The sequence below is a fragment of the Choloepus didactylus genome, chromosome 11 (genome assembly GCF_015220235.1).
Source record: "Choloepus didactylus isolate mChoDid1 chromosome 11, mChoDid1.pri, whole genome shotgun sequence".
In the NCBI taxonomy this organism is placed as follows: Eukaryota; Metazoa; Chordata; class Mammalia; order Pilosa; family Megalonychidae; genus Choloepus; species Choloepus didactylus.
The window spans coordinates 72312362-72323111 of NC_051317.1; the positions used below are offsets into that span (position 1 = coordinate 72312362).

Sequence of the window (10750 nt, forward strand, 5' to 3'; positions counted from 1 at the left end):
TGGGCATAAATATGGTCAAAGGTTTTTGTTTTTGTTTTTGTTTTATATGGCAGATCAATTTTTTTTTTTCCAAAATAAAGATACAAATTGAACATATAACTGGGATGGTAACTCTGTTGGACATTCCAATTCATCCAGTAACTTGTCCCCCATATAAGAAAGGGGAACAGGCATTAGGTTTTATTAGTAATGTTATAATAGTAACCAGATGTGTTAATGGCAGCTTATTTGAGGTCCATTAGTCCTTTGAATACATGTAGGAAAGCTTGGCCATAGTTCTCTGACCGCCCACATCAGAGAACACATTCAGCTACTGTGAAAACTAAAAAGGAAGAAAAAATACATTTATTCCAAGATTCATTTACTGGGATTTTTAAGGGCCCTTTCTTCCATACAGCCCAAGCATGGTGATAATGTGCTGGGGGTGCTGTGTTTCCCAGCATGAGCTCCCATCCTCTGAAGGTCCTGAGAAGGATAGTGGACTGGTCCTGGAGCCCTCTTGAAAGGAGGGGGTGGTCTCATTGAGTGGAACATGTGTGGCCCAAAACCTGGGAGTAGGAGTGGAGCCGTACCAGGCGGTGGTGGCAGGGCGATGTTCACCGTGGCTGGAGGACCACACTTGGAGGTTGGTTAAGGTAGTTAGCAGAGGCTTCTGCTGCTGCAGAAGGAGGAGGAAGAGCTCCTGATAGCCCTGGAACAGGCTCTATCTTGATTTCGGAGCCTGTGCTTCCATCCTTCTCTTTTTCTTTTCCTCTGGCTGCTTGGGATCTTTCCCATTTCACTTTGAGCCTGCGGCCATTGACAATCAACTTATTAAAGGATTTTTCGGCAGCCACTTCTGCAGCTTGCCTTGTGGCAAACTGGATGAAAGCATACTGCTGTCTCTGCACAAGTTATTGTCCGAATTGTTCCAAACTGGTAGAAATGGTTTCGTAGATCTGTCTCTGTTATGGTATCTCCTAGACCACTGACATACAGAGTGGTGATAGTCTTGTCCTTTGGAGGGTCCACACAAGGCATTGTTGAAGCCCGCTTCAGAAGCTTATCTGCTACAGGGTTATTGATTCCATAATATTGGTCATTGATAATCTGATCAGCAAGGGGATCATCTGGATCTGTAGGCTTCTCATGTCTGTATGGACACTCCTCTTCCTCTCTTACATTCTCCTTTCACCCAGAAGGAGCAAATGTGAATTCAATTCCGTTTATAGTAGGGTGTGGTCTGAGCCAGTTTGAGCAGCAAGTCATTGGTAGTTGTGGCTTTCCCCACCACACCAACTGGCTGTGTTCCATCAGAGTTAGAAATCTCTCTCTCCATATTCTGCATGTAGTACTCTTTGTTGACATCTGACTTTGGCATGTCATCCTTAAAAGACAATCCTGCATCCTGATGGGCAGGCCATATTCTAGGTCCAAGAGGTGGGTCTGGCAGACATTCTTCAATTTGCTGCAGGTTTGGCATATTTTGGTCTCCTTGAGATGCATGTGAACCCCGGGGCACCAGTGAAACACTGTGAATGGCTTGGCACAGATTTTGAATTCCTTCTCATACTTTTCTTTGGTCATTTGGATATATGGGTTTTCTCCAAGACAGGTCTGGCCCAGTTTGGGGAAGTCCATGTTCTCCCAGTTCTGCCTGCTACAGGTATTGGAACCCAGAGAGGTCACTGTCTTGAGGTTGTCCGGAGGCAGCAGTGGCTTTCTAGTTGGGAGAGAGGACCGATACAATCCCGTCAGTCCCTGAGGATACATAGTTTCTTAAATTAAGTCTTCAAAAAGTTGATGGTCTTGGATTATTAATTATGCCACTTTAAAAACAGCAAAAATCATTTTCCTCCATCCTATTTTATTATTCCTCCTTTTCTGATAACTCATATAACTGGTAGATAGGACTTATTTTTATTCTTGTATTGTACACTATCTTTTTTTTTATGGTAAAAAAATTTGTATTTAGAATATGCCAGCTGGACTCAGTTAAGATGATCCAAATTTTGTTGGCAACATCCAAAGCATCATAGTCAGGAGCCAGTTGAACACATGCCTTCTTCTCTCCATCAGGCCTGATCAGGGTGTTGACCTTTGCCACGTCAATGTCATAGAGCTTCTTCACATCCTGTTTGATCTGCTGCTTGTTGGCCTTGACATCCACAATGAACACAAGTGTGTTGTTGTCTTCAGTCTTCGTCATGGCTGACTCAGGGGTCAGGGGAACTTGATGATGGCATAGTGGTCAAGCTTGTTTCTCCTGGGGGCACTCTTCCAAGGATATTTTGGGCTGTCTTCTGAGACACAGCGTCTTGGGCAGCCAGAATGTGGGTGAAGTGCAGATCTTTTTTTTTGTGGCTGTGGATGCCTTTCAATACTGCCTTCTTGGCTTTCAAAGCCTTTGCTTTGATTTCAGTTTTGGGAGGTGTACCAGTTTGCTAATACTGCCATTTAAGCAAAATACCAGAGATGGATTGACTTTTATAAAGGGAGTTTATTTGGTCACAAATTTACAGTCTTAAGGTCATAAAGTGTCCAAAGTAAGGCATCAAAAACAGGATACCTTCACTGAAAGATGGCCATTGGCATCCAGAAAACCTCTGTTAGCTGGGAAGGCATGTGGCTGGCATCCACTTGCTCACAGGTTGGTTTCAAAATGGCATTCTCCTAAATGTTGCTCTTGGGGAGTTTTGTCCTCTCTTAGCTGCAGCTACTCTGAGGTTCTTCTGTTGGTGAGCTTTTATAAGGCTCCAGTGAACTAAACAAGACCCAGGGCTGAATGGGCGGGGCCACACCTCCATGGAAACATTAAATCAGAGGTCACACCTTAACCAAAGGTGTCACTCACAGTTGGGTGGGTCACATCTCCATGGAAACAACCTTATCCCAGTATCCCACAAGATTGGATTAAAAGGTCATGGCTTTTTCTTGGGGGACATAATACATCCAAACTGGCACAGGAAGGGAAGGGGCTTCCTTCCCTTTCAGTGCCATCTTCATGAGAAAGCACACTATATCTTTTTGCTATGCAGTTATAGATCATTTTTTAATCCATTGTACCCTACAATCTGGTACCAAAAAATTATGCATAGGTAATGAAATGCTAATGTAATGATGATTTATCTTTTAGGTCTTATTAACCATCCTTTATTTTCTAATGTTTATCTTAAATTGGGAGTTTGTGTTTAAATTACTCATTTAAGCTAAGAATGACCCCAATATAAGTATACATGTGTGTATGTGTGTGTGTGTGTGTGTGTGTGACAAATTTCTAGTACATAGAATATCTTTATCTTATTATTCTATGTACTTTTTCCCTAGAGATTAGAATAGAGAGCAGGCAGCAGAAGAGAAAAATGGGTCAGGGAATATCAGCTGTGTATCTTGGTAATGAATCTGGAAAAACGGTCTTGGCCTTTCTGATCCCATCCAAGTCATGACCCTAACTTTAAGATTTTGCTATGTTCTTTCATCCAGCACAAATATGGGATATATTATATATCAGTCAGCATTAAGTTTTAGCTCAATTTGTATGATCCCAAAGCTTTATTCTGTATAATTAATAACTCACAACCCATATGTTCACCTAATTTAGAGGCAAATTATCTGGTCCCCTAAGGCAAAAATCCTATGCATTAAAGCATTTTAGTGCTGGAAAGTTGGACAGCTCTTTTGCATAGCTGGGGAGAATGGTTCAACTATCTAATTTGTAGCACTTGCCAGGTTTTGCGAGTCTTTGCCAACAGATACCATTGGGTCAGAATGGTAAACCAAACCAAACAAAACAAAAAAACCCTCCACTTCTGTGGCAGCAATTTTCATGATCCATCTGCCCTTTAGATTTTTAGAGGAATGAAGAATTAGGTTAATTAACAAGGAGAGAAAGTAAAACTTTTGAAGTATTGATTTAGTTAAGCAACAGAAATGGTCGCATTTGAATTTCAAAGCACTCAGGATTGCCAGTCTTAAACACTTCTCCTTTAAGTAACGGAATGATTAACCATTTTATGAAGGAAAGTTACGGATTGGGCTAAGGAATTGAACTGTTTTCACTATTTAAATGATTCTGGAAATCTAGCATGGTGCATATTGTAATGCTGAATGGAATCTTTGGGATATTGGTAAAATAGTGATGTAAATGTTAGGACAGTGATTACAGTGACCAATATTTTCAACTCATAAATATGATTAAAATAGTGGTAGAAAAAATGGCTAGATCATAGTAGATAATTTACTGGAGAAATTTATTGGAGAAAAGGTCAATTTATGTTTATGGAGAATCTTAAAAGTTTGAACACTAAGCAGGGGGTAGATATTACATCTCTGAAATATTGATTGTCAAAACATACGACTGCCTCATTCTGTATAAAATATTTACACTTTATATTCATGCCAAAGATTACAACCCTGAACTCTGCCTTCCAGTTATTACTAAAAGCTTATTTGTGAGGAATACTACTACTGATTGAAAGATTGCCTGAAGGATGTGGAGTCTAGTTTGCCCTACATATCTCAGATTTTACCCATACCAAACCAGGCTTTCAGAGAGCTGGATTCTTGGGCTGCATTGTTTGCATCCTTGTGAATTACAAAGATATGATGGCCTTGGAATGGAGAGATGGAGAGGAAAAGTGATCCTGGTCACCTAAGGTGACTATGGGTTCAGAGGGGAACTACACATGGCAACAGTAGTGTGGTAGGGAGTAAAAGTGGTTGTCATGACTTTGAGAAGAATTGAGGAGGGGGTGTGGATTTGGGGTCTGCAAGTGACACATGGATGATGATGGCTAGTTCTGGTCCCTCACAATGGAGACAAGTGAAAAGGGAAGTGAGAACCCAGAGTAGGAAATCAGGGGAACTCAGATTTCCCCTATTGTAAAGGTGGAATATGAAGATGTAATGAATTTTTTCTTGTCCTCCATCCTATTGCATTTGGGGAAGGTGAAAAATGGGAAGCAATAATGTGTTATGATATAGGGAATAGTAAAACACATGAAAATAAACCACTTAGAAATTGAAATAAGGCCATTTAAAAAAAATACGTACTTCTTTTTTGGCTTTCGTAGGAAAAGCAGAACTTGGAAATATCTACACTAAGGTATAGAACTAGATTCAATCAGTGAACTTCTATTTAGGCTAGTCCGTTTCTGGAGCTGATTGTCCCCAAAGGTGCTATCAGTCTAGTCTTTTTTTGTTTTTATTTTTATTTTATTATTACTATTATTTTTAACCTTTCTTCCAGTTAGGGAGTGCACTTTTCACAAGAATGTCTTGCTTCATACTAATACAGTAGGGTCCTGTGCTTTGTTAATTTTCTTCAGACCTTGTGATTCTAGTCTCATCTATACACATAGAAGCAACAACATCAGTGGGTTAGAACTGAAAGGTCACATCCAAGACTTTACAGAGTATTGGGCAAAAGTGTGATAAATAACCCCTTTGTATTTTATGTTAGGAGAAAGATGATTTCTGCACAGGGCTGAAGCAGAATGTCATGGCTTTATCTTTAGAATGTTTTGTCACTACTTGCCAAGTTTACTGGAAATGCTGTTTTTCAGAACTCATGCTTTAGAAAGGGCCTTGTAAGGCTTTCAAACCACCACCGATTTATGGAAATTTTTTTTCCATGAGCTTTGTCTAGCCTGAGTGTTTGCAAATTATAGCTAGCTCTGTGGTTTTGTCTTATTGGGATATTTATGGGTATGGAAGCTTAGACATACTTCAGATCCACACCCTTTTGTCTGATTGGAAATAGCTGCTTCATTAGTATTGGGAATAATTATAGTAACTTGGAAACATGGTCTGAGACCAATAGTACATTCAACGACGAGAACGGAAACTCTTAGGGGATATTGTACACCTAAGAGTTTCAGAGTACCTATACAGGCTTTGGTCCTCCTTGTAGTTTATCTTATCTAGAATTCTGTCTGTACAAGCAATACCAAAGGATGGATTTTCGTAATAAACTCAGGATGAGTAGTTGGATAGTTGCATAAGTACCAAAGAAGTTACTGCTTTTCATATAATGATTCATTTTTGGCCATGCTTACCTTTTTAGAGTGTCTTGCCTCTTAATAAGCACAAAGACATTTTAATAAATATATCACTATGTGGGGGTGTGTGTCAGAGATAAGGGTAAAGTTTTTTTTTTTAATGGATATCAGAATTTTTATTGTCAGAGATGTTGGCTGACATGGTCTTGGTATGTGGAAACAAAGAGATGCCTAACCAAACCACAGCAGTAGGCAGGTCTGTCCACACACACCGGGAAGAGCTGGGCAATGACAAGCCTGCTTCTGCATGGCACTGAATGCTTTTATATATTAAAGCAGCATTGGGTGTGCAGAATCACTGCTACTTGGTGACTTTTTAAGAGATCATGAGGGACCGTATAAGCAGAGAGCTCACCTATCCTAAAGGCACCAAGGACTTAAGTCACTAGGAGTATAGTGTTACACACATTCCACATTGACCTGTGTTAAGAACTCATTGTCTGGAAGTTTATCTCTACTTTTTCCAAACTCCCCATGGTTATATGGATGCTCCTTAGAGTGTATGAGTTCTATTTTATTTTTTTTTTAAATTCTAGATGGAAAGACTCTGTGCCCTCATTCATTTTAGTGGCTCAAAGGAAGGGTAATAGTAATAGAGAGCTACAATAGAGAGCTACTCATTTTGTGCCTGGTAACATCCTATGGTTTTGCAGTGTGTCCTACGATAGAAAATGGCAGAGTGGGACTTGAAGCTAGATCTGGCGGTTAGCAAGATCCATAATCTTAACATGTCTGTTGCCTTCTGTTAAACAAATAAACAAAAAAAAACTAGAGGAAAAGATAGCACTCATGAAAGGGAAGAACCATATCATATTAAACTTAAAAGTATTTTTTTCTTTTGTGTTAAACTTTAAAAATATTTATTTTTTAAAAACCCAGCTAAATTTTCAGTAAGAAGATGCCAACCATTTACAAAATGGCAGGAAGAAATGTTAACAATTTCCTGGGGAAAACAATTGCTTGCTGTATGTACGTAATGCTATGAGTGTAGTCTATTACACTGCCAACTGATTTGCACTTCTACCCATTCTCTCATTAAGCAGCCACTGCCATTTTTGCCTCATACAAAAAGCCTAAATCCTGAGAACGCTTCCTATTTAAGAAGCAGAATAAAGGAGGCTTTGGAGCAGCTACTTGACTTTTCTGGGTTTTGCTTTCCAAGGCCATGCTTGCTGAAGCCCCTTGCTTGCTGAAACCTCCAACACCTTCCCCCCTCTCAGCCAGTCAGGCAAAAGCTTTTTGTTGTGAATTTACATCTCACAGGACACAAGCTCAGTTGTGCAAAAATATGAATTTGTTTTTATTTAACTGAACTTAATAACTCTTGAACCTCCATTTCCTCTGGCGATGGAAACGTAATTCAGGATGTTCCTCTTTCTCCAACTCCTAAGGATCCAACTTCAAAGGCAAAGTGGAGGGGGGAGTATGGTGACTTGCATGAAGTGAAAGTGTGTGTCTTTGTGTTAGTTTGCCAGGCTGCTATGACATACCACACAATGGGTTGGCTTAAACAGTAAGCACTTATTGTCTCACGGTTTTGGAGGCACTGGCAAGACCAGTCTTTCTCCCTAAAACCTGTAGGTCCTGGTGCTGGCTTGCTGCAATCCTTGTGATTCTTAGGCTTGCATCTCTGCCTCCCATCACAGGGTGATCTCTCTCTCCTGTGTCTGCTCTTCCAGTTTCCACCGACTTCCGATTTCTGACTCCTTCCCGTGGCTTTCTCCTACCTCTAACTTCTGGTTTCTTCTCTTTAATAAAGCCCCTAGTATATGGATTAAGACCACCCTCATTCAGTTGGGTCACACATTAACTAAGAACGTCTTCAAGAGGTCCACTTGACAATGGGCTCACACTCAAAGGAATGTGAATTAAAATGAAAAACACATCTATGCTGGGTACATAATTCAATCCACTACATTCTTCATCTGTCTAGTCTGGCTGCCACTGAGACGTGTATCATCCTATCTAGCCATGGTCACTAATGTCCTTTCACGCTGGCATTCTTTGGTTCTTCTTTGGTCCAAATGAAAGAAAAGAGTTACAAGATGTTTAAGCAATATGGAATGAAGAGGAAGAAATAACAAAGTGAAGGGTATGATAATCTCAACATATTCTGGTAAATTTCTGTTATTACAAATTATATTTGGGATCACACTTTCAAAGCCTCTGTATGAGAAAGAAATAATTAGTGTTATTTCTGCAAAGAATATAGTAGGTGCCATATTATTTAAGTAATTGAAATGGAATTAGACCAAATACTTCAAAGAAATTTTAAGGAAGAGTCATTTAATTCATCTCCTGAGGTTAACTAAATTGCTTCAGAAATCTGTAGTTTTAAAAATTTAGTGAGGTGTTTAGTGAGATGTTGGGCTATTTTGGGGAAGATTTTTTTCTTCCCTGCAACATGATGAACATCAAGTACCCTAGCATCTAGTTTCTATTTATCAGCAGTGCTTTGGTATTAAATCTATAACTAACAGTTGAAAAGAACCATTAATTCAAAGTTGGAGTACATGTGAAACCAAGCCAGAAAGGTTAAAGCACAGCTCTTTGATAATTATTATAATCTTTTTAAGAATACAAGTTAGCCTTTCTAGCACATCTAATTTTTTGTCTGATGTATTACTCATGAAATATTTTTTTTAAATAGTGATTTCTTTGTATGTTATTAATTGTAATTTTCACTGGAGAAATTGGAGCATAAACATCATAGCCTTCCCATAATTACCCTGTGGCAGAGTCATATCTTCTGCCAATAACTACATTTTTCTTTTAAATTACAAGTGCTTGGACATTTCAGTAAATGTCGTGGTTCCTGTTTTATTCATAAGCATTTTGTTCCTCTGGAATAATGTTTTTTTTTCCCCCAGAGTAAAAAGGAAGTTTATAAAAATGGCTTAATATTTTCATGCCACCACCTGACCATGAAACTAGAATAGACTGCAAGGAGAACATGGGACACTGATGAGATGAGGTGAAACCCAAGCTAGGATAGTTCTTTGATATTCAGAATGGAAGCAGGAGATGTCAAAGGGGAAAAGAATTAGAGAGATCATTGGCATTTATGACATGAGATTTTTGGAAGGAATGTGGAATAAGGAGTTGTAATTTAAAGTAGAAGAGGTCATAAAATGGTAGCAGTAATTGACATTTTCTAGATTTTAAGGTGATGTTTGAATTCTGTTCCCTTCACTATAGATTTGATTTGGTCTCCCATCTATATATGATCAAGTGGCAGTGACAAGTCCTACCATTGTTACTTATTGTGTGCCATTTGCCATGCCAAGTATCAGATATCTATGACATGGTCTTTGCTCTCGGAAAGCTTGCAGTGTAATATGGGATGCATATAAAGACAACACATATTATAATTTGGTGTAAGTGCAAAAATTAAGTGATTTACAAGTTATGGAGTTAGCTCAGAAGGAATTGATTACTTTGCCTGCGGTAGGAAGTGGAATCTGAGTAGGAGATGCTGGAGAGGCTTTGTAGAGGAAAGGTTTTGGAAGATGAATAAGAGGTGATTAGGAAGACAAGGAAGCAGCAGGCATTTTAAAGGGAGGAGAAAGCACATGAAAAATTGCTGAATCAAGGAATTTGGAAGGAAGTAATTCTTTTCAAATAGGTAATACAATATAGATTTTAAGTTAAAAGTTATTAATGTTTTAAATAAAATTAATCATTTTTCAAATTTTTGTGAGGAGGAGGCTTGGAATCTTGACTCTTGGAATAGTCACTGATTTGTTTTCCCTGCCTTTCAGTCACTTGACAATTTTGATACTGACTAATCTCCCTTTCCCTATATAGTTCTCAAGCAAAAATTAAATTAAAAAAAGAACATTCCCAGCATTTTTCAAAATTTCTTCCTTACCCAATCTTTTAGAGTTTGAGTGAAGGAAGAACTCGCTGTTCTTTGAATTACAGATGGCTTAAGTTACCAAGAAAATATTTAGTCAATTGAAACCAGGCATTGACATTTCAATGGTACCAGTTCTTTACCTTTTTGTGCAGTCTTGAGTCATTTGCCTTCTAGGTCCATCTCAGAAGACACGTTTACCAGGCAAGAAGCAGCCTTGTTCCTGAAGGGTGATAGGCATAGTTACTGTTGTGCTTTTGTGTCCACTTAACTAAGCTGGAAGCACTTTTCCCAGAATTTCTTCCCCCTTTTGATACTAGGTTAACCCCAAAGAGTAGTCCCAAGAGAAACAGCATGAACTCCAGAAGACAAGTAAAGCAGCAGCCACTTGCTCTCAATGTTTGTGCAGAGGCCAGGCATAGTTGCCGCTGCATGCACTTTACTGCTGATCTCCTGGTTCACTTGTTGGCCTGGGGCAGCAACTGGGACCACAGCTCCCATAGCTCTTCCTGGCTCTTGTTCTTCAATTTCCCTGTATCCTGGGCAAGGCACATGTACACCTCTGTGGCAAAGAGCACCAGCTTCTGCAGGTCACCTGTGTTGGTGACAGTGAGGCAAGGGTTCCAGTTTGTCTTCAGGGCTCCACTTTGTACTTGCTCTCCCCCACTTCATGACCAGCTTTTCGTCCCAATGGTCAGCCCTACTCACCTATAGTCACTGTAGGCCTAACACCAGAAACAGAGCCCAAAGCCTTTCATAGATTTCACCGGCATCCACAATTGTGTATCTAATTCTTAGTAAATTCCTTTTTTTCCTAACATTCATAAAGGTTCTGCTTCCCTGATCGTACCTAACT

At 39.4% G+C, this 10750-nt stretch overlaps 1 pseudogene; it reads right to left on the bottom strand.

The window, feature by feature from the left end:
* Positions 1–357: 357 nt before the first annotated feature.
* On the bottom strand, positions 358–1752 carry LOC119506051 (annotated as a pseudogene).
* Positions 1753–10750: the final 8998 nt, after the last annotated feature.